This window comes from Lissotriton vulgaris, unplaced genomic scaffold (assembly GCF_964263255.1).
Source record: "Lissotriton vulgaris unplaced genomic scaffold, aLisVul1.2 SCAFFOLD_4450, whole genome shotgun sequence".
Taxonomy (NCBI): domain Eukaryota; kingdom Metazoa; phylum Chordata; class Amphibia; order Caudata; family Salamandridae; genus Lissotriton; species Lissotriton vulgaris.
This window is the reverse complement of record NW_028248584.1, coordinates 44,267-68,737: the sequence shown is the minus strand read 5'-3', so window position 1 is coordinate 68,737 and position 24,471 is coordinate 44,267. Positions and strand designations below refer to the sequence as shown.

General features: G+C 38.7%; 9 non-coding genes across 9 annotated transcripts; 6 read left to right on the top strand and 3 right to left on the bottom strand.

The window, feature by feature from the left end:
- Window positions 1–4: 4 nt before the first annotated feature.
- On the top strand, window positions 5–76 carry TRNAQ-CUG (transfer RNA glutamine (anticodon CUG)). Its single transcript has one exon. It is a non-coding gene; the product is annotated as a tRNA-Gln (tRNA).
- Window positions 77–902: 826 nt separating this feature from the next.
- On the bottom strand, window positions 903–974 carry TRNAQ-UUG (transfer RNA glutamine (anticodon UUG)). Its single transcript has one exon. It is a non-coding gene; the product is annotated as a tRNA-Gln (tRNA).
- Window positions 975–2,521: 1,547 nt separating this feature from the next.
- TRNAQ-CUG (transfer RNA glutamine (anticodon CUG)) lies at window positions 2,522–2,593 on the top strand. Its single transcript has one exon. It is a non-coding gene; the product is annotated as a tRNA-Gln (tRNA).
- Window positions 2,594–3,419: 826 nt separating this feature from the next.
- Window positions 3,420–3,491, bottom strand: TRNAQ-UUG (transfer RNA glutamine (anticodon UUG)). Its single transcript has one exon. It is a non-coding gene; the product is annotated as a tRNA-Gln (tRNA).
- A 9,340-nt stretch (window positions 3,492–12,831) lies between these two features.
- Window positions 12,832–12,903, bottom strand: TRNAQ-UUG (transfer RNA glutamine (anticodon UUG)). The gene has a single exon. It is a non-coding gene; the product is annotated as a tRNA-Gln (tRNA).
- Window positions 12,904–14,450: 1,547 nt separating this feature from the next.
- Window positions 14,451–14,522, top strand: TRNAQ-CUG (transfer RNA glutamine (anticodon CUG)). Its single transcript has one exon. It is a non-coding gene; the product is annotated as a tRNA-Gln (tRNA).
- Window positions 14,523–16,967: 2,445 nt separating this feature from the next.
- TRNAQ-CUG (transfer RNA glutamine (anticodon CUG)) lies at window positions 16,968–17,039 on the top strand. The gene has a single exon. It is a non-coding gene; the product is annotated as a tRNA-Gln (tRNA).
- Window positions 17,040–19,484: 2,445 nt separating this feature from the next.
- On the top strand, window positions 19,485–19,556 carry TRNAQ-CUG (transfer RNA glutamine (anticodon CUG)). Its single transcript has one exon. It is a non-coding gene; the product is annotated as a tRNA-Gln (tRNA).
- Window positions 19,557–21,993: 2,437 nt separating this feature from the next.
- On the top strand, window positions 21,994–22,065 carry TRNAQ-CUG (transfer RNA glutamine (anticodon CUG)). Its single transcript has one exon. It is a non-coding gene; the product is annotated as a tRNA-Gln (tRNA).
- The last annotated feature ends 2,406 nt before the right edge of the window (window positions 22,066–24,471 follow it).

Below are 24,471 nucleotides of genomic sequence, written 5' to 3'. Positions count from 1 at the left end.
GCGGGGTTCCATGGTGTAATGGTTAGCACTCTGGACTCTGAATCCAGCGATCTGAGTTCAAATCTCGGTGGGACCTGCTTGAATTATGAGATTTAATATTTCACTAATTTCTTAGAATTTGGACTTGGAAAAACATAACGTCAAAGTTTTATACTGAAACTTATCAACGTATAAGTATGTATCTATGTATACATGGCTATATCCATCTAGATAGCGATAATACAATATAAAGAAATGAATTAATCATAAACATAAGTACAGAAGCTGAAAACTAAAAACTGTTCTTTCCCATCCACAATTTGAGCAAGAGGTTCTTTTTCTTTCTCATCTGTATGATCAGTAATAAGATAGTTAATTTTGCTGATTTCTTATCTGACAACATTCTTGACTTACACAGTTCATTTAATTGTGCATTTCTTTGAAAGAGGAATTCAGATTAATACATCTGACATGTCTTTCGAAAGATTCTACTTCATGGTTATGGATTTACTTTAGAAAAACAGAGTGTAAATATCTGTGTGTCTGAATTTCAAGATTGTTATTTAAAAGTTCATCTCTTCTGTCCCCTAAATACAAAATTTGATTCCTCAAGTTTTCTTTTAATGAAGGCTTTCCAATTAAAAAAGTTCCTTGTTCCCCTTATCAATAACAGTAAGATTTAAACAAGTAATATCTTGCATCAGCCCCTTGTGATGAGTTTGAGAAAACAGAGTCAGCTCACAAAATGTCTCATTATTTTGAGCAATTTAATTTCCATGTTTTCTAAAAGTTCTATAATTTGCTCACATCAAATAGACTCTTAAAATACAATCAATAAATTAATGTTTCACTCTACCCGTGTTAGATTTATGATATTTATGAATACACTTGACAGAAAAAGAATTGATCATAAGTCATGAAAGTGGTCCCACCGAGATTTGAACTCGGATCCTTGGATTCAAAGTCCAAAGTGCTAACCATTACACCATGGAACCTACCATGTGACAGGGGAGCAAATTGCTGCAGCAATGTGGACATTTCCCATTTTTTATTTTCTACAGTCAAAGACAAACAGAATTGTATTACTTTTCTATTCTGTTGAACTCTTGCCCATTGAACTATGTTAGGGAAGTATGTTGCACAAAGGACTCAAGTAACGCTATGACTCTGTTGAACAGTACTTTTTATGTGAGATAAGATTTTGCAATAAAAATTAAGATTTCCCCGTGAATGCAATCTCTTCTGTCAAAACGGAAAGCTCAACCTAGTACAGGTGGGTTGATGGTGTTATGCTTGTCAATCTGGACTCTGAAAACAGGGATCTAAGTACAAAGCTCAGTGGGACTTATCTAAACTTTACGATTTTGTTTCCATTCAGTTCTTAGAAGTATTAATTGGAAAAACATCTCATTTACTTATAAACTTGTACGTATCAACTTATATGTATGTATCTCCCTATATATCGCTATATGTCTATGTATATTTATCGGAAAATATAAATATATACATTATAAAAATACATATAATTAATAGAGGTGAAAATAATGAACAGTTGTTGCCTCTCCGCATTTGAAACATGAGCGCCTTCTCCTTCCTCTTCTATATGTCCTGAAATTGAGATAGTCACTTTTTAATCAATTTTGACCTAACAACATAGCTGATTTGTACAAAGCATATCATACGATCTGTGAATAATTGTAAAAAAGAAAATTAGATCAGTACCTTTGAGGCCTCCAAGCAAAAGCTTATTTTTCATGATTGCAGATCGACTGTTGAAAATCAGCATGAGAAATGTTTTATTTCACAATTTCCATACTAATATACAAAAAACATTTCTACTATCTGAATGATACCGTCATTGTGGTTCTCTAGGTTTGATTTAAGAAAACATCTCTTTCAAAATGTGCTATATTCGCCTTATCAATAGTGTGGAAATCTTCAAAAAGGAATGCTGGGAATCAGCCCTCTGAAATGCATTTGAGAAAAACAGGATATGATTTTGTAATGTCACACTATTTTGTCTAGGAATGTGATGTAAAAGTATTATAAAGTTTGTATTTCTGTAACTTGTTCAAGCTGTTGGACATTTTGAAAGGAGTCAATATTTGTCTCTTTCAACCTACTGGTGTTGGATTGGAGCTATCAATAAACAAAGATGACAGAAATGGAAAAGGTCAAGAGTAGTAAAGAAGTACCTCAAAGAATTGGACTGGTACCTTTGCATGCAAAGTCCAAAGTGCCAACCATTGCTCTTTGGAGCCACCCATGTGAGAGACAGAGAAATGGATGTAGTAGTTTGGAAATGTAGAATGTTTTAATATTCTTCAGTCAAAGATGATCATTATTTTGTAAATTGCATGTCCTGATAAACGTTTGCACATTTAACACTGTTATGGAGAATGTAGCTGAAAAGAATCAAATCACATTATCGCTCTTTACATTATGAGCAGTCAACTGAGATATCTTTTCATCAATGTAAGAAAAGCCCCCGCACTGATGCGCTCTCTTTTGTCTCAATGGAAAAATCCCTCACGTATGGCGGGGTTCCATGGTGTAATGGTTAGCACTCTGGACTCTGAATCCAGCGATCCGAGTTCAAATCTCGGTGGGACCTGCTTGAATTATGAGATTTAATATTTCACTAATTTCTTAGAATTTGGACTTGGAAAAACATAACGTCAAAGTTTTATACTGAAACTTATCAACGTATAAGTATGTATCTATGTATACATGGCTATATCCATCTAGATAGCGATAATACAATATAAAGAAATGAATTAATCATAAACATAAGTACAGAAGCTGAAAACTAAAAACTGTTCTTTCCCATCCACAATTTGAGCAAGAGGTTCTTTTTCTTTCTCATCTGTATGATCAGTAATAAGATAGTTAATTTTGCTGATTTCTTATCTGACAACATTCTTGACTTACACAGTTCATTTAATTGTGCATTTCTTTGAAAGAGGAATTCAGATTAATACATCTGACATGTCTTTCGAAAGATTCTACTTCATGGTTATGGATTTACTTTAGAAAAACAGAGTGTAAATATCTGTGTGTCTGAATTTCAAGATTGTTATTTAAAAGTTCATCTCTTCTGTCCCCTAAATACACAATTTGATTCCTCAAGTTTTCTTTTAATGAAGGCTTTCCAATTAATAAAGTTCCTTGTTCCCCTTATCAATAACAGTAAGATTTAAACAAGTAATATCTTGCATCAGCCCCTTGTGATGAGTTTGAGAAAACAGAGTCAGCTCACAAAATGTCTCATTATTTTGAGCAATTTAATTTCCATGTTTTCTAAAAGTTCTATAATTTGCTCACATCAAAAAGACTTTTAAAATACAATCAATAAATTAATGTTTCACTCTACCCGTGTTAGATTTATGATATTTATGAATACACTTGACAGAAAAAGATTTGGTCATAAGTCATGAAAGTGGTCCCACCGAGATTTGAACTCGGATCCTTGGATTCAAAGTCCAAAGTGCTAACCTTTACACCATGGAACCTCCCATGTGACAGGGGAGCAAATTGCTGCAGCAATGTGGACATTTCACATTTTTTATTTTCTACAGTCAAAGACAAACAGAATTGTATTACTTTTCTATTCTGTTCAACTCTTGCCCATTGAACTATGTTAGGGAAGTATGTTGCACAAAGGACTCAAGTAACGCTATGACTCTGTTGAACAGTACTTTTTATGTGAGATAAGATTTTGCAATAAAAATTAAGATTTCCCCGTGAATGCAATCTCTTCTGTCAAAACGGAAAGCTCAACCTAGTACAAGTGGGTTGATGGTGTTATGCTTGTCAATCTGGACTCTGAAAACAGGGATCTAAGTACAAAGCTCAGTGGGACTTATCTAAACTTTACGATTTTGTTTCCATTCAGTTCTTAGAAGTATTAATGGAAAGGGGCGACCACTCGGTCCCCCCGAACGTATGGCGGAGTGCCTCGATCCCCCCGGGAAGCCATTTTTGGGCGGGAGGCGCGTCTCGGCTGGTATGCCCGAAGTGGCGTAGCCGGGGCGCGCCTTTTCCCGCCCTAGAGTGGGCTGGCCTAGACACCGACGTAGCCAGCCCCGCCCTAGGGGCAGGCAGGGGCGGGTTCTCGCCCGCCCTGAAGACGGATAAAAAGAGACGCAAGACCAGAAGACGTCCTCTTGTTCTTGTGCTCCGAAGCTGCACCCCCTCGCTACCCGTGAGCTCGGGACGGAACGAAGAGCCAATTTTGAGCGTTTTGATCTTTTTCTTTGTCTTCTAGATACTTCATCGGAGAAATGCCAAAGAAAGTCGCAAAGAGAATGACGACCGACCAGATGGTGCGGGCCCTTTGCAAAGAGGTGTCCGACATAAAGAAACGGTTGGCGAAACAGGACGGGGAGGAGGGTTCGGGCCCTGCGCCGGCTGGAGGGAGACCTAAGAGGCCGAGAAGGGTTCCAGCCGGTGGAGACGTCCCGGTCCCCTCTGTACCGCTCGAGGCGCCGACCCCAGTACCAATGGAGGGGAATCCAATCCCCGTTGTCGTCACCCCGACATCCAAAGAAGACATGCCCCCCGAGCTGGCAGCACAGCTAGCAGCTTGGTTGGGGGATAGTAGTGATGGCGCCACGGCTGCCGAGGCACAGGCGCTGATAAAAGGGCTTCGTGAGAAGAGAGATGCAGCTAAAGTGACTGCGCCGTTGGCGGGAATAGACAAGCCGCAAGCGGCCGAAGCTGCGTCCGGTGCAGGTAGGCGGCCATTGCCGATTGCAAGGGACGAGTCAGCACCCTCTCGTAGAGAGAGATTGGGACAACATGTGCCTTTAGCTATAAAAGAAAAGATCTGGGCTGGGGAGTACGTGAATATTTTCTCCTTGCTTGTTGATCATTATGAGGTGGAGCATGTGAAAAGTCAGAAGGACCTAATGCATCCGAGTGTTTGGCGCGCGAAAATGGCCGCCTTTAAGGTAAATGAGAATATTGGCAACTGGGGCAATGCGTGGGGTATTTTTACATCGATTTTGGGGGAACGTAGGCCCGAGTTGCTTTCTGAATTTCCCATTTATCAATCACGAATTATGGGTTACTCGACAGCGTATCAAGGTAACCATTGGTTTTGTTATGACAATCTGTTCAGGAAAGAAAAGGAACATAACAAGGGTTTGACTTGGGATTGTTACGATTCTGTAACATGGGATAAAATGAAAGAATCAGGAATGTTAAAGATGCCATTGGTTGGGAGCAATGTTGTAGATTACTCCCGCCAAAATGTGGGGACGCCCTTTCGACCAAGTACGAGCACCGACGATCAGTCGAGGCCCGCAGGCAATACAGGGAGGAAGGGTTTCTGCTTTAATTTCAACAAAGGGAAATGTACCAGACCTCCGGGATCGTGTAAATTCAAACATGAGTGTAGTACGTGTGGGTCGTCCCATCCTGAGTCATCGTGCAGAGCCAGAACGGGTGAGAATGGGGGTAAGGGAGGCGCCAAACAGGTCTAAACTAGTCCGAGGGGCGCCTTTACCAACCCCGATTGATACCTTGGCAATGATTCCCTGGCTCAGTGAATACCCGGATCGTACTTCTGCTGGGGTGCTGCGGAACGGTTTTTCACATGGTTTCCGCATCCCGGTAGGGGACTTTCAGGGTGTAGGGATTTGCAAAAATCAACTTTCTGTTTTACAACATACATCTGTGGTGCAAGAAAAAATTCAGAAAGAGGTTAGCCGGGGACGGGTCGCTGGCCCGTTTAGTGTACTCCCGGTACCGGATTTTGTTTGTTCTCCGTTAGGGGTGGTCCCCAAGAAGGACCCAGGTGAGTTTCGTTTGATCCATAATTTGTCTGCTCCACACGGCCTTTCGGTGAACGACGCAATTGATCCAGAAGTTTGTTCGGTGCGATACGCATCGTTTGATGAGGCAGTAGCCATCTTGAATCGCCTGGGGCCCGGGACGTTGATGGCGAAATCAGATATCGAGTCAGCGTTCCGGTTGCTCCCGGTACACCCAGACGATCAGCGTCTTTTGGGATTCGGGTTCCAGGGGTCATTTTACATGGATAGGTGTATGCCAATGGGATGCTCTATATCCTGTGCTTATTTTGAGCAATTCAGTACTTTCCTGCAATGGGTGTTCACGAAGAAAACGGGTTTCCGAAATGTAATGCACTACCTTGACGATTTTTTGTTCCTTGGTCCCGCCGGAAATCCCGAATGTGCTCAGGCCTTAGCTGAATTCTGTGTGTTGATGGGTCATTTTGGCGTGCCATTGGCACCGGGTAAAACTATGGGTCCCACGACTTGCCTCGAGTTTTTGGGGATCGAGTTGGACTCAAGGGAGGGGTGTTTCCGTTTACCAGCTAGCAAAGTGTTAAAATTCAGGGCAGCCCTCCAAGTATGTTTGAATGCATCTAAGGTTACACTGCATCAGTTGCAACAATTAGTGGGAAAGTTGAACTTTGCCTTAAGGGTGATCCCAATGGCTCGCCCTTTTTCCCGCTCAATTGCCCAAGCGATGGTTGGCCTAAAGGAGGGTCATCATCGCACGAGGTTATCGGCTGAGGTCCGCCAGGACATGCGGATTTGGTTAGCATTTTTGGCGGACTTCAATGGCCGAGTCGTCTGGAACAAGCCAGCCGTGTCCTCAGAAGAGCTTGGGCTATGGACAGATTCAGCAGGAAGCATAGGCTTTGGCGCCATCTTCGGCACAAAGTGGTCTGCTCAAAGGTGGCCCCTATGGTGGCACGAGAAGGGGATAACGAGTAATATTGCTTTCCTCGAACTATTTCCCATTCTGGTGGCCCTGAGAACCTGGCCAGAAGGGTTCAGAGATCATTCTGTCGTGTTCTGGTCCGACAATATGACCGTGGTAGAATGCATCAATAGTCAGGCAGCCCATTGTAAATTGATTTTGAGGCTGCTCAAAGAAATTGTCCTACTGTGTATGCAACTGAACGTGGTATTCAGAGCAAAACATGTCCCAGGGGTGATGAATCAGGCTGCTGATGCACTGTCTCGTTTTCACATGCAGGCTTTCTCGGGTTTCCTTCCTTCAGCGGACCCGGAGCCGGCACCCTTCCCCGAAGCTCTCTGGTCTCTCGGTGCCCCGAACTTCGTCACCTCGTGGGAGAGAGTCTAGCACCCAGGACAAGGAAGGCATATGAAGGGGCGTTCCAGGCCTATTTAGCCTTTTTGGGGGCAGAGAGAGGGGGACTTTGGGGTCAGGAAGAGTGGGTTGTACTTTTTCTGATGTCCTTACGTAGGGCTGGGAAATCGGTGGCTACGGCCCAAAGGCATCGTGCCGCCATTTCTTTTGTTGCCAGGGCCCATGGCATCCTGGACCCAACAGCGTCTTTTACAGTACAGAAAGCGCTGCGTGGGTGGCAACGCCTAGAGGGTCGCAGAGTAGACGTAAGACGACCGATAGGTTTAGACAGGTTGTCCCAGTTACTGGCCACACTCCCTAACACATGCTCGTCCCCTTTCGAGACCAGTTTGTTCCGGACTGCATTTACGCTGGCATTTCACGGGGCTATGAGAGTTAGTGAGCTAGTTGCAAGGAACAAACAGGATGTGACGGGGGGCTTGTGCAGGGAACATGTTCAGATCAGGGGTGATGCGATGATTGTCTCCTTTCTCAGGTCCAAGACTGACCAAGATGGGAGAGGGGACTGCACGATCATTCGCAGGAACCCCGAGTCATCCATGTGTCCGGTACAGTGCTTAGAAGATTACCTAGCACGAAGGGTGGCATCATGGGGGGGGACATTGTTGAGGCATGCAGACGCCACCCCGCTGACGAGGTTTCAGTTTCAGCGGGTGCTTGCAATGGCCATTGCCGCAGCGGGCTTGGACCCGGGCGAATTTGGGACCCATTCCTTTCGAATAGGGGCTGCCACTGAAGCTACAGCCAGGGGTCTTAATGTAGAACAAGTGAAACGTGTGGGGCGCTGGTCCTCCAATTGTTATAAGAGGTATGTGCGATTGCACATGTTGTGAAGCTGTAATCATGTACTCACGCTTCTTGTCTTTTGTTTGTTTTCAGTTGCGCAAGCCTACGCGGCAGGGCGGACTGTGCAGTCGACCCAACACCAGGCCAGCGGTCGCACGTCACCGGCTGTGAGGAAGGAGGTGTGGGTCGTGGGCCACTCATACGTGAGACGGGCCGCAGACGTATTCAAAGCAGGTGACATGATTGACGTACCTGGGGAATACGGGTACAGAGTGTCCTTCTACGGAAGGGGCGGTCTCTGTATTGACCAGTTTCAGGAATTTTTTGAGGGTTTGTTAGAGCGGATGAGGTCACCGCCGTTCATAGTCATAGTGCATTTGGGGGGTAATGATTTGGTCACCACCGGTAGACGACTTCTCCTGGAGGCTATGCTTTCCACAGTATGTTGGTTAGCGAGGAGAGTTCCGGGGTGCATAATTGCGTGGTCTCACATGATCCCACGAAAAGTGTGGCGGGGGGCTATCTCGATCCCTGCTTTGAATCATTCTGTTAGAAAATTGAATAACAAAGTGAGTAGGTTGTTCCGTTCCAAGACATTGCATTCGATCTCGCATAGTTGTATTAATGACGACAGTATGTATCTGGGGGATGGTGTGCATTTGTCGAGGGTGGGGAATGAGTTACTCATAGGTGACTTCTTAGCTTGGTTAAAATCGTTAAAACATGACCTTTAGGTAGGAGTTTTGTGGGGGGTCCGGATAGCCGGTCAACTATCCGGACCTGTGGCGGTAAGGTCATGATCGGTGAGCACTAATTGGTAGATCCCTATGAGTGGGCGTCACCCAACACGGATGGGAGCGCTCGGGAGAGGTGGCCATTGGCCCCTCAATGGGGAGGCGGTCCCGTCTAAGGGCGGGTCGCCGGAAGTAAAGGAAAGGCGGTCAAGGCCCCTTCCTTTGTAGGAGGGGTTACAGCCCCCTCCTGGGGGAATTTCCCGGGGCCAGTGTCATCTGCGACGGCAGATGCGGTAAGTTGTGTGGGGTGGGGGGAGGTCCACGATACCTTCTAGATACCACTCACAAGTCTTCGAACGACCTTTAAATGGCGTCGAGTCTTAAGTGCCCCCGTCAAGTCAAGGGAAATTGTTAGTAGTTGCACTTGAGGTAAGCCTCTGTGCTGTCGCCCCTCCCAAGTGGGAGGGGTAAGTCTGGTTAGGGATCTTGACACCGGTTATGACCTTGCTGTTGGCCCTTAAACGTTAGGATGTACAATTTCAGTGTTTCTAGAGAATGTTTTTGTAGGATGCTAGTTCGGCTAGGAGAACCTCTGTATTAGAGAATATGTTAAGGTTAGCCAAACATCGCAATGTGATAATGAAATTGTACATAACATGAAACGTTTAATGTTTTAATTTTTTGTTTTAATAAATACGGCCGGGAGGGTCACTCCCTCCCACATCCAAAAACTTTAAGAACTGTTTCCGGTTTCCCTCCTTTTGGGGATTGTGTTGAGAGGGGGTGGCGGGTATCTCAGCCATATGGAAAGGGGCGACCACTCGGTCCCCCCGAACGTATGGCGGAGTGCCTCGATCCCCCCGGGAAGCCATTTTTGGGCGGGAGGCGCGTCTCGGCTGGTATGCCCGAAGCGGCGTAGCCGGGGCGCGCCTTTTCCCGCCCTAGAGTGGGCTGGCCTAGACACCGACGTAGCCAGCCCCGCCCTAGGGGCAGGCAGGGGCGGGTTCTCGCCCGCCCTGAAGACGGATAAAAAGAGACGCAAGACCAGAAGACGTCCTCTTGTTCTTGTGCTCCGAAGCTGCACCCCCTCGCTACCTGTGAGCTCGGGACGGAACGAAGAGCCAATTTTGACCCACCCACCAGCCCCTGAGGACAGCAAGTCGTTGTGCAATAAAGTGAATTTTTATAAGTATGTTTTCCGTTTCGTTTACAGGCTGTGAAAGTATCAGTTTGTTGTTGATCATAATAAAGTATGGTGAATATCGTGTAAGTTGTTACGATTAAAATGATTTGATGTAGTGTTGCATTTTAAGCATATTCTTTCGGTCGTAGCGACCAATGTTTTCTTAGGTTTGAGTAAGAATTGTCGTATTTATTTTTGGTAGGCGGTAAGGTCATGATCGGTGAGCACTAATTGGTAGATCCCTATGAGTGGGCGTCACCCAACACGGATGGGAGCGCTCGGGAGAGGTGGCCATTGGCCCCTCAATGGGGAGGCGGTCCCGTCTAAGGGCGGGTCGCCGGAAGTAAAGGAAAGGCGGTCAAGGCCCCTTCCTTTGTAGGAGGGGTTACAGCCCCCTCCTGGGGGAATTTCCCGGGGCCAGTGTCATCTGCGACGGCAGATGCGGTAAGTTGTGTGGGGTGGGGGGAGGTCCACGATACCTTCTAGATACCACACACAAGTCTTCGAACGACCTTTAAATGGCGTCGAGTCTTAAGTGCCCCCGTCAAGTCAAGGGAAATTGTTAGTAGTTGCACTTGAGGTAAGCCTCTGTGCTGTCGCCCCTCCCAAGTGGGAGGGGTAAGTCTGGTTAGGGATCTTGACACCGGTTATGACCTTGCTGTTGGCCCTTAAACGTTAGGATGTACAATTTCAGTGTTTCTAGAGAATGTTTTTGTAGGATGCTAGATCGGCTAGGAGAACCTCTGTATTAGAGAATATGTTAAGGTTAGCCAAACATCGCAATGTGATAATGAAATTGTACATAACATGAAACGTTTAATGTTTTAATTTTTTGTTTTAATAAATACGGCCGGGAGGGTCACTCCCTCCCACATCCAAAAACTTTAAGAACTGTTTCCGGTTTCCCTCCTTTTGGGGATTGTGTTGAGAGGGGGTGGCGGGTATCTCAGCCATATTGGAAAAACATCTCATTTACTTATAAACTTGTACGTATCAACTTATATGTATGTATCTCCCTATATATCGCTATATGTCTATGTATATTTATCGGAAAATATAAATATATACATTATAAAAATACATATAATTAATAGAGGTGAAAATAATGAACAGTTGTTGCCTCTCCGCATTTGAAACATGAGCGCCTTCTCCTTCCTCTTCTATATGTCCTGAAATTGAGATAGTCACTTTTTAATCAATTTTGATCTAACAACATAGCTGATTTGTACAAAGCATATCATACGATCTGTGAATAATTGTAAAAAAGAAAATTAGATCAGTACCTTTGAGGCCTCCAAGCAAAAGCTTATTTTACATGATTGCAGATCGACTGTTGAAAATCAGCAGAGAAATGTTTTATTTCACAATTTCCATACTAATATACAAAAAACATTTCTACTATCTGAATGATACCGTCATTGTGGTTCTCTAGGTTTGATTTAAGAAAACATCTCTTTCAAAATGTGCTATATTCGCCTTATCAATAGTGTGGAAATCTTCAAAAAGGAATGCTGGGAATCAGCCCTCTGAAATGCATTTGAGAAAAACAGGATATGATTTTGTAATGTCACACTATTTTGTCTAGGAATGTGATGTAAAAGTATTATAAAGTTTGTATTTCTGTAACTTGTTCAAGCTGTTGGACATTTTGAAAGGAGTCAATATTTGTCTCTTTCAACCTACTGGTGTTGGATTGGAGCTATCAATAAACAAAGAGGACAGAAATGGAAAAGGTCAAGAGTAGTAAAGAAGTACCTCAAAGAATTGGACTGGTACCTTTGCATGCAAAGTCCAAAGTGCCAACCATTGCTCTTTGGAGCCACCCATGTGAGAGACAGAGAAATGGATGTAGTAGTTTGGAAATGTAGAATGTTTTAATATTCTTCAGTCAAAGATGATCATTATTTTGTAAATTGCATGTCCTGATAAACGTTTGCACATTTAACACTGTTATGGAGAATGTAGCTGAAAAGAATCAAATCACATTATCGCTCTTTACACTATGAGCATTCAACTGAGATATCTTTTCATCAATGTAAGAAAAGCCCCCGCACTGATGCGCTCTCTTTTGTCTCAATGGAAAAATCCCTCACGTATGGCGGGGTTCCATGGTGTAATGGTTAGCACTCTGGACTCTGAATCCAGCGATCCGAGTTCAAATCTCGATGGGACCTGCTTGAATTATGAGATTTAATATTTCACTAATTTCTTAGAATTTGGACTTGGAAAAACATAACGTCAAAGTTTTATACTGAAACTTATCAACGTATAAGTATGTATCTATGTATACATGGCTATATCCATCTAGATAGCGATAATACAATATAAAGAAATGAATTAATCATAAACATAAGTACAGAAGCTGAAAACTAAAAACTGTTCTTTCCCATCCACAATTTGAGCAAGAGGTTCTTTTTCTTTCTCATCTGTATGATCAGTAATAAGATAGTTAATTTTGCTGATTTCTTATCTGACAACATTCTTGACTTACACAGTTCATTTAATTGTGCATTTCTTTGAAAGAGGAATTCAGATTAATACATCTGACATGTCTTTCGAAAGATTCTACTTCATGGTTATGGATTTACTTTAGAAAAACAGAGTGTAAATATCTGTGTGTCTGAATTTCAAGATTGTTATTTAAAAGTTCATCTCTTCTGTCCCCTAAATACAAAATTTGATTCCTCAAGTTTTCTTTTAATGAAGGCTTTCCAATTAAAAAAGTTCCTTGTTCCCCTTATCAATAACAGTAAGATTTAAACAAGTAATATCTTGCATCAGCCCCTTGTGATGAGTTTGAGAAAACAGAGTCAGCTCACAAAATGTCTCATTATTTTGAGCAATTTAATTTCCATGTTTTCTAAAAGTTCTATAATTTGCTCACATCAAATAGACTCTTAAAATACAATCAATAAATTAATGTTTCACTCTACCCGTGTTAGATTTATGATATTTATGAATACACTTGACAGAAAAAGAATTGATCATAAGTCATGAAAGTGGTCCCACCGAGATTTGAACTCGGATCCTTGGATTCAAAGTCCAAAGTGCTAACCATTACACCATGGAACCTACCATGTGACAGGGGAGCAAATTGCTGCAGCAATGTGGACATTTCCCATTTTTTATTTTCTACAGTCAAAGACAAACAGAATTGTATTACTTTTCTATTCTGTTGAACTCTTGCCCATTGAACTATGTTAGGGAAGTATGTTGCACAAAGGACTCAAGTAACGCTATGACTCTGTTGAACAGTACTTTTTATGTGAGATAAGATTTTGCAATAAAAATTAAGATTTCCCCGTGAATGCAATCTCTTCTGTCAAAACGGAAAGCTCAACCTAGTACAGGTGGGTTGATGGTGTTATGCTTGTCAATCTGGACTCTGAAAACAGGGATCTAAGTACAAAGCTCAGTGGGACTTATCTAAACTTTACGATTTTGTTTCCATTCAGTTCTTAGAAGTATTAATTGGAAAAACATCTCATTTACTTATAAACTTGTACGTATCAACTTATATGTATGTATCTCCCTATATATCGCTATATGTCTATGTATATTTATCGGAAAATATAAATATATACATTATAAAAATACATATAATTAATAGAGGTGAAAATAGTGAACAGTTGTTGCCTCTCCGCATTTGAAACATGAGCGCCTTCTCCTTCCTCTTCTATATGTCCTGAAATTGAGATAGTCACTTTTTAATCAATTTTGATCTAACAACATAGCTGATTTGTACAAAGCATATCATACGATCTGCGAATAATTGTAAAAAAGAAAATTAGATCAGTACCTTTGAGGCCTCCAAGCAAAAGCTTATTTTTCATGATTGCAGATCGACTGTTGAAAATCAGCATGAGAAATGTTTTATTTCACAATTTCCATACTAATATACAAAAAACATTTCTACTATCTGAATGATACCGTCATTGTGGTTCTCTAGGTTTGATTTAAGAAAACATCTCTTTCAAAATGTGCTATATTCGCCTTATCAATAGTGTGGAAATCTTCAAAAAGGAATGCTGGGAATCAGCCCTCTGAAATGCATTTGAGAAAAACAGGATATGATTTTGTAATGTCACACTATTTTGTCTAGGAATGTGATGTAAAAGTATTATAAAGTTTGTATTTCTGTAACTTGTTCAAGCTGTTGGACATTTTGAAAGGAGTCAATATTTGTCTCTTTCAACCTACTGGTGTTGGATTGGAGCTATCAATAAACAAAGATGACAGAAATGGAAAAGGTCAAGAGTAGTAAAGAAGTACCTCAAAGAATTGGACTGGTACCTTTGCATGCAAAGTCCAAAGTACCAACCATTGCTCTTTGGAGCCACCCATGTGAGAGACAGAGAAATGGATGTAGTAGTTTGGAAATGTAGAATGTTTTAATATTCTTCAGTCAAAGATGATCATTATTTTGTAAATTGCATGTCCTGATAAACGTTTGCACATTTAACACTGTTATGGAGAATGTAGCTGAAAAGAATCAAATCACATTATCGCTCTTTACACTATGAGCATTCAACTGAGATATCTTTTCATCAATGTAAGAAAAGCCCCCGCACTGATGCGCTCTCTTTTGTCTCAATGGAAAAATCCCTCACGTATGGCTTGGTTCCATGGTGTAATGGTTAGCACTCTGGACTCTGAATCCAGCGATCCGAGTTCAAATCTCGGTGGGACCTGCTTGAATTATGAGATTTAATATTTCACTAATTTCTTAGAATTTGGACTTGGAAAAACATAACGTCAAAGTTTTATACTGAAACTTATCAACGTATAAGTATGTATCTATGTATACATGGCTATATCCATCTAGATAGCAATAATACAATATAAAGAAATGAATTAATCATAAACATAAGTACAGAAGCTGAAAACTAAAAACTGTTCTTTCCCATCCACAATTTGAGCAAGAGGTTCTTTTTCTTTCTCATCTGTATGATCAGTAATAAGATAGTTAATTTTGCTGATTTCTTATCTGACAACATTCTTGACTTACACAGTTCATTTAATTGTGCATTTCTTTGAAAGAGGAATTCAGATTAATACATCTGACATGTCTTTCGAAAGATTCTACTTCATGGTTATGGATTTACTTTAGAAAAACAGAGTGTAAATATCTGTGTGTCTGAATTTCAAGATTGTTATTTAAAAGTTCATCTCTTCTGTCCCCTAAATACACAATTTGATTCCTCATGTTTTCTTTTAATGAAGGCTTTCCAATTAATAAAGTTCCTTGTTCCCCTTATCAATAACAGTAAGATTTAAACAAGTAATATCTTGCATCAGCCCCTTGTGATGAGTTTGAGAAAACAGAGTCAGCTCACAAAATGTCTCATTATTTTGAGCAATTTAATTTCCATGTTTTCTAAAAGTTCTATAATTTGCTCACATCAAAAAGACTTTTAAAATACAATCAATAAATTAATGTTTCACTCTACCCGTGTTAGATTTATGATATTTATGAATACACTTGACAGAAAAAGATTTGGTCATAAGTCATGAAAGTGGTCCCACCCAGATTTGAACTCGGATCCTTGGATTCAAAGTCCAAAGTGCTAACCTTTACACCATGGAACCTCCCATGTGACAGGGGAGCAAATTGCTGCAGCAATGTGGACATTTCACATTTTTTATTTTCTACAGTCAAAGACAAACAGAATTGTATTACTTTTCTATTCTGTTCAACTCTTGCCCATTGAACTATGTTAGGGAAGTATGTTGCACAAAGGACTCAAGTAACGCTATGACTCTGTTGAACAGTACTTTTTATGTGAGATAAGATTTTGCAATAAAAATTAAGATTTCCCCGTGAATGCAATCTCTTCTGTCAAAACGGAAAGCTCAACCTAGTACAGGTGGGTTGATGGTGTTATGCTTGTCAATCTGGACTCTGAAAACAGGGATCTAAGTACAAAGCTCAGTGGGACTTATCTAAACTTTACGATTTTGTTTCCATTCAGTTCTTAGAAGTATTAATTGGAAAAACATCTCATTTACTTATAAACTTCTACGTATCAACTTATATGTATGTATCTCCCTATATATCGCTATATGTCTATGTATATTTATCGGAAAATATAAATATATACATTATAAAAATACATATAATTAATAGAGGTGAAAATAATGAACAGTTGTTGCCTCTCCGCATTTGAAACATGAGCGCCTTCTCCTTCCTCTTCTATATGTCCTGAAATTGAGATAGTCACTTTTTAATCAATTTTGATCTAACAACATAGCTGATTTGTACAAAGCATATCATACGATCTGTGAATAATTGTAAAAAAGAAAATTAGATCAGTACCTTTGAGGCCTCCAAGCAAAAGCTTATTTTACATGATTGCAGATCGACTGTTGAAAATCAGCATGAGAAATGTTTTATTTCACAATTTCCATACTAATATACAAAAAACATTTCTACTATCTGAATGATACCGTCATTGTGGTTCTCTAGGTTTGATTTAAGAAAACATCTCTTTCAAAATGTGCTATATTCGCCTTATCAATAGTGTGGAAATCTTCAAAAAGGAATGCTGGGAATCAGCCCTCTGAAATGCATTTGAGAAAAACAGGATATGATTTTGTAATGTCACACTATTTTGTCTAGGAATGTGATGTAAAAGTATTATAAAGTTTGTATTTCTGTAACTTGTTCAAGCTGTTGGACATTTTGAAAGGAGTCAATATTTGTCTCTTTCAACCTACTGGTGTTGGATTGGAGCTATCAATAAACAAAGATGACAGAAATGGAAAAGGTCAAGAGTAGTAAAGAAGTACCTCAAAGAATTGGACTGGTACCTTTGCATGCAAAGTCCAAAGTGCCAACCATTGCTCTTTGGAGCCACCCATGTGAGAGACAGAGAAATGGATGTAGTAGTTTGGAAATGTAGAATGTTTTAATATTCTTCAGTCAAAGATGATCATTATTTTGTAAATTGCATGTCCTGATAAACGTTTGCACATTTAACACTGTTATGGAGAATGTAGCTGAAAAGAATCAAATCACATTATCGCTCTTTACACTATGAGCATTCAACTGAGATATCTTTTCATCAATGTAAGAAAAGCCCCCGCACTGATGCGCTCTCTTTTGTCTCAATGGAAAAATCCCTCACGTATGGCGGGGTTCCATGGTGTAATGGTTAGCACTCTGGACTCTGAATCCAGCGATCCGAGTTCAAATCTCGGTGGGACCTGCTTGAATTATGAGATTTAATATTTCACTAATTTCTTAGAATTTGGACTTGGAAAAACATAACGTCAAAGTTTTATACTGAAACTTATCAACGTATAAGTATGTATCTATGTATACATGGCTATATCCATCTAGATAGCGATAATACAATATAAAGAAATGAATTAATCATAAACATAAGTACAGAAGCTGAAAACTAAAAACTGTTCTTTCCCATCCACAATTTGAGCAAGAGGTTCTGTTTCTTTCTCATCTGTATGATCAGTAATAAGATAGTTAATTTTGCTGATTTCTTATCTGACAACATTCTTGACTTACACAGTTCATTTAATTGTGCATTTCTTTGAAAGAGGAATTCAGATTAATACATCTGACATGTCTTTCGAAAGATTCTACTTCATGGTTATGGATTTACTTTAGAAAAACAGAGTGTAAATATCTGTGTGTCTGAATTTCAAGATTGTTATTTAAAAGTTCATCTCTTCTGTCCCCTAAATACAAAATTTGATTCCTCAAGTTTTCTTTTAATGAAGGCTTTCCAATTAAAAAAGTTCCTTGTTCCCCTTATCAATAACAGTAAGATTTAAACAAGTAATATCTTGCATCAGCCCCTTGTGATGAGTTTGAGAAAACAGAGTCAGCTCACAAAATGTCTCATTATTTTGAGCAATTTAATTTCCATGTTTTCTAAAAGTTCTATAATTTGCTCACATCAAATAGACTCTTAAAATACAATCAATAAATTAATGTTTCACTCTACCCGTGTTAGATTTATGATATTTATGAATACACTTGACAGAAAAAGATTTGGTCATAAGTCATGAAAGTGGTCCCACCCAGATTTGAACTCGGATCCTTGGATTCAAAGTCCAAAGTGCTAACCTTTACACCATGGAACCTCCCATGTGACAGGGGAGCAAATTGCTGCAGCAATGTGGACATTTCACATTTTTTATTTTCTACAGTCAAAGACAAACAGAATTGTATTACTTTTCTATTCTGTTCAACTCTTGCCCATTGAACTATGTTAGGGAAGTATGTTGCACAAAGGACTCAAGTAACGCTATGACTCTGTTGAACAGTACTTTTTATGTGAGATAAGATTTTGCAATAAAAATTAAGATTTCCCCGTGAATGCAATCTCTTCTGTCAAAACGGAAAGCTCAACCTAGTACAGGTGGGTTGATGGTGTTATGCTTGTCAATCTGGACTCTGAAAACAGGGATCTAAGTACAAAGCTCAGTGGGACTTATCTAAACTTTACGATTTTGTTTCCATTCAGTTCTTAGAAGTATTAATTGGAAAAACATCTCATTTACTTATAAACTTCTACGTATCAACTTATATGTATGTATCTCCCTATATATCGCTATATGTCTATGTATATTTATCGGAAAATATAAATATATACATTATAAAAATACATATAATTAATAGAGGTGAAAATAATGAACAGTTGTTGCCTCTCCGCATTTGAAACATGAGCGCCTTCTCCTTCCTCTTCTATATGTCCTGAAATTGAGATAGTCACTTTTTAATCAATTTTGATCTAACAACATAGCTGATTTGTACAAAGCATATCATACGATCTGTGAATAATTGTAAAAAAGAAAATTAGATCAGTACCTTTGAGGCCTCCAAGCAAAAGCTTATTTTACATGATTGCAGATCGACTGTTGAAAATCAGCATGAGAAATGTTTTATTTCACAATTTCCATACTAATATACAAAAAACATTTCTACTATCTGAATGATACCGTCATTGTGGTTCTCTAGGTTTGATTTAAGAAAACATCTCTTTCAAAATGTGCTATATTCGCCTTATCAATAGTGTGGAAATCTTCAAAAAGGAATGCTGGGAATCAGCCCTCTGAAATGCATTTGAGAAAAACAGGATATGATTTTGTAATGTCACACTATTTTGTCTAGGAATGTGATGTAAAAGTATTATAAAGTTTGTATTTCTGTAACTTGTTCAAGCTGTTGGACATTTTGAAAGGAGTCAATATTTGTCTCTTTCAACCTACTGGTGTTGGATTGGAGCTATCAATAAACAAAGATGACAGAAATGGAAAAGGTCAAGAGTAGTAAAGAAGTACCTCAAAGAATTGGACTGGTACCTTTGCATGCAAAGTCCAAAGTGCCAACCATTGCTCTTTGGAGCCACCCATGTGAGAGACAGAGAAATGGATGTAGTAGTTTGGAAATGTAGAATGTTTTAATATTCTTCAGTCAAAGATGATCATTATTTTGTAAATTGCATGTCCTGATAAACGTTTGCACATTTAACACTGTTATGGAGAATGTAGCTGAAAAGAATCAAATCACATTATCGCTCTTTACACTATGAGCATTCAACTGAGATATCTTTTCATCAATGTAAGAAAAGCCCCCGCACTGATGCGCTCTCTTTTGTCTCAATGGAAAAATCCCTCACGTATGGCGGGGTTCCATGGTGTAATGGTTAGCACTCTGGACTCTGAATCCAGCGATCCGAGTTCAAATCTCGGTGGGACCTGCTTGAATTATGAGATTTAATATTTCACTAATTTCTTAGAATTTGGACTTGGAAAAACATAACGTCAAAGTTTTATACTGAAACTTATCAACGTATAAGTATGTATCTATGTATACATGGCTATATCCATCTAGATAGCGATAATACAATATAAAGAAATGAATTAATCATAAACATAAGTACAGAAGCTGAAAACTAAAAACTGTTCTTTCCCATCCACAATTTGAGCAAGAGGTTCTGTTTCTTTCTCATCTGTATGATCAGTAATAAGATAGTTAATTTTGCTGATTTCTTATCTGACAACATTCTTGACTTACACAGTTCATTTAATTGTGCATTTCTTTGAAAGAGGAATTCAGATTAATACATCTGACATGTCTTTCGAAAGATTCTACTTCATGGTTATGGATTTACTTTAGAAAAACAGAGTGTAAATATCTGTGTGTCTGAATTTCAAGATTGTTATTTAAAAGTTCATCTCTTCTGTCCCCTAAATACAAAATTTGATTCCTCAAGTTTTCTTTTAATGAAGGCTTTCCAATTAAAAAAGTTCCTTGTTCCCCTTATCAATAACAGTAAGATTTAAACAAGTAATATCTTGCATCAGCCCCTTGTGATGAGTTTGAGAAAACAGAGTCAGCTCACAAAATGTCTCATTATTTTGAGCAATTTAATTTCCATGTTTTCTAAAAGTTCTATAATTTGCTCACATCAAATAGACTCTTAAAATACAATCAATAAATTAATGTTTCACTCTACCCGTGTTAGATTTATGATATTTATGAATACACTTGACAGAAAAAGAATTGATCATAAGTCATGAAAGTGGTCCCACCGAGATTTGAACTCGGATCCTAAGTCCAAAGTGCTAACCATTACACCATGGAACCTACCATGTGACAGGGGAGCAAATTGCTGCAGCAATGTGGACATTTCCCATTTTTTATTTTCTACAGTCAAAGACAAACAGAATTGTATTACTTTTCTATTCTGTTGAACTCTTGCCCATTGAACTATGTTAGGGAAGTATGTTGCACAAAGGACTCAAGTAACGCTATGACTCTGTTGAACAGTACTTTTTATGTGAGATAAGATTTTGCAATAAAAATTACCATTTCCCTGTGAATGCAATCTCTTCTGTCAAAACGGAAAGCTCAACCTAGTACAGGTGGGTTGATGGTGTTATGCTTGTCAATCTGGACTCTGAAAACAGGGATCTAAGTACAAAGCTCAGTGGGACTTATCTAAACTTTACGATTTTTTTTCCATTCAGTTCTTAGAAGTATTATTTGGAAAAACATCTCATTTACTTATAAACTTGTACGTATCAACTTATATGTATGTATCTCCCTATATATCACTATATGTCTATGTATATTTATCGGAAAATATAAATATATACATTATAAATATACATATAATTAATAGAGGTGAAAATAATGAACAGTTGTTGCCTCTTCACATTTGAAACATGAGCTTCTTCTCCTTCCTCTTCTATATGTCCTGAAATTGAGACAGTCACTTTTTAATCAATTTTGATCTAACAACATAGCTGATTTGTACAAAGCATATCATACGATCTGTGAATAATTGTAAAAAAGAAAATTAGATCAGTACCTTTGAGGCCTCCAAGCAAAAGCTTATTTTTCATGATTGCAGATCGACTGTTGAAAATCAGCATGAGAAATGTTTTATTTCACAATTTCCATACTAATATACAAAAAACATTTCTACTATCTGAATGATACCGTCATTGTGGTTCTCTAGGTTTGATTTAAGAAAACATCTCTTACAAAATGTGCTATATTCGCCTTATCAATAGTGTGGAAATCTTCAAAAAGGAATGCTGGGAATCAGCCCTCTGAAATGCATTTGAGAAAAACAGGATATGATTTTGTAATGTCACACTATTTTGTCTAGGAATGTGATGTAAAAGTATTATAAAGTTTGTATTTCTGTAACTTGTTCAAGCTGTTGGACATTTTGAAAGGAGTCAATATTTGTCTCTTTCAACCTACTGGTGTTGGATTGGAGCTATCAATAAACAAAGATGACAGAAATGGAAAAGGTCAAGAGTAGTAAAGAAGTACCTCAAAGAATTGGACTGGTACCTTTGCATGCAAAGTCCAAAGTGCCAACCATTGCTCTTTGGAGCCACCCATGTGAGAGACAGAGAAATGGATGTAGTAGTTTGGAAATGTAGAATGTTTTAATATTCTTCAGTCAAAGATGATCATTATTTTGTAAATTGCATGTCCTGATAAACGTTTGCACATTTAACACTGTTATGGAGAATGTAGCTGAAAAGAATCAAATCACATTATCGCTCTTTACACTATGAGCATTCAACTGAGATATCTTTTCATCAATGTAAGAAAAGCCCCCGCACTGATGCGCTCTCTTTTGTCTCAATGGAAAAATCCCTCACGTATGGCCGGGTTCCATGGTGTAATGGTTAGCACTCTGGACTCTGAATCCAGCGATCCGAGTTCAAATCTCGGTGGGACCTGCTTGAATTATGAGATTTAATATTTCACTAATTTCTTAGAATTTGGACTTGGAAAAACATAACGTCAAAGTTTTATACTGAAACTTATCAACGTATAAGTATGTATATATGTATACATGGCTATATCCATCTAGATAGCAATAATACAATATAAAGAAATGAATTAATCATAAACATAAGTACAGAAGCTGAAAACTAAAAACTGTTCTTTCCCATCCACAATTTGAGCAAGAGGTTCTTTTTCTTTCTCATCTGTATGATCAGTAATAAGATAGTTAATTGTGCTGATTTCTTATCTGACAACATTCTTGACTTACACAGTTCATTTAATTGTGCATTTCTTTGAAAGAGGAATTCAGATTAATACATCTGACATGTCTTTCGAAAGATTCTACTTCATGGTTATGGATTTACTTTAGAAAAACAGAGTGTAAATATCTGTGTGTCTGAATTTCAAGATTGTTATTTAAAAGTTCATCTCTTCTGTCCCTAAATACACAATTTGATTCCTCAAGTTTTCTTTTAATGAAGGCTTTCCAATTAATAAAGTTCCTTGTTCCCCTTATCAATAACAGTAAGATTTAAACAAGTAATATCTTGCATCAGCCCCTTGTGATGAGTGTGAGAAAACAGAGTCAGCTCACAAAATGTCTCATTATTTTGAGCAATTTAATTTCCATGTTTTCTAAAAGTTCTATAATTTGCTCACATCAAAAAGACTTTTAAAATACAATCAATAAATTAATGTTTCACTCTACCCGTGTTAGATTTATGATATTTATGAATACACTTGACAGAAAAAGATTTGGTCATAAGTCATGAAAGTGGTCCCACCCAGATTTGAACTCGGATCCTTGGATTCAAAGTCCAAAGTGCTAACCTTTACACCATGGAACCTCCCATGTGACAGGGGAGCAAATTGCTGCAGCAATGTGGACATTTCACATTTTTTATTTTCTACAGTCAAAGACAAACAGAATTGTATTACTTTTCTATTCTGTTCAACTCTTGCCCATTGAACTATGTTAGGGAAGTATGTTGCACAAAGGACTCAAGTAACGGTATGACTCTGTTGAACAGTACTTTTTATGTGAGATAAGATTTTGCAATAAAAATTACCATTTCCCTGTGAATGCAATCTCTTCTGTCAAAACGGAAAGCTCAACCTAGTACAGGTGGGTTGATGGTGTTATGCTTGTCAATCTGGACTCTGAAAACAGGGATCTAAGTACAAAGCTCAGTGGGACTTATCTAAACTTTACGATTTTGTTTCCATTCAGTTCTTAGAAGTATTAATTGGAAAAACATCTCATTTACTTATAAACTTGTACGTATCAACTTATATGTATGTATCTCCCTATATATCGCTATATGTCTATGTATATTTATCGGAAAATATAAATATATACATTATAAAAATACATATAATTAATAGAGGTGAAAATAATGAACAGTTGTTGCCTCTCCGCATTTGAAACATGAGCGCCTTCTCCTTCCTCTTCTATATGTCCTGAAATTGAGATAGTCACTTTTTAATCAATTTTGATCTAACAACATAGCTGATTTGTACAAAGCATATCATACGATCTGTGAATAATTGTAAAAAAGAAAATTAGATCAGTACCTTTGAGGCCTCCAAGCAAAAGCTTATTTTACATGATTGCAGATCGACTGTTGAAAATCAGCATGAGAAATGTTTTATTTCACAATTTCCATACTAATATACAAAAAACATTTCTACTATCTGAATGATACCGTCATTGTGGTTCTCTAGGTTTGATTTAAGAAAACATCTCTTACAAAATGTGCTATATTCGCCTTATCAATAGTGTGGAAATCTTCAAAAAGGAATGCTGGGAATCAGCCCTCTGAAATGCATTTGAGAAAAACAGGATATGATTTTGTAATGTCACACTATTTTGTCTAGGAATGTGATGTAAAAGTATTATAAAGTTTGTATTTCTGTAACTTGTTCAAGCTGTTGGACATTTTGAAAGGAGTCAATATTTGTCTCTTTCAACCTACTGGTGTTGGATTGGAGCTATCAATAAACAAAGATGACAGAAATGGAAAAGGTCAAGAGTAGTAAAGAAGTACCTCAAAGAATTGGACTGGTACCTTTGCATGCAAAGTCCAAAGTGCCAACCATTGCTCTTTGGAGCCACCCATGTGAGAGACAGAGAAATGGATGTAGTAGTTTGGAAATGTAGAATGTTTTAATATTCTTCAGTCAAAGATGATCATTATTTTGTAAATTGCATGTCCTGATAAACGTTTGCACATTTAACACTGTTATGGAGAATGTAGCTGAAAAGAATCAAATCACATTATCGCTCTTTACACTATGAGCATTCAACTGAGATATCTTTTCATCAATGTAAGAAAAGCCCCCGCACTGATGCGCTC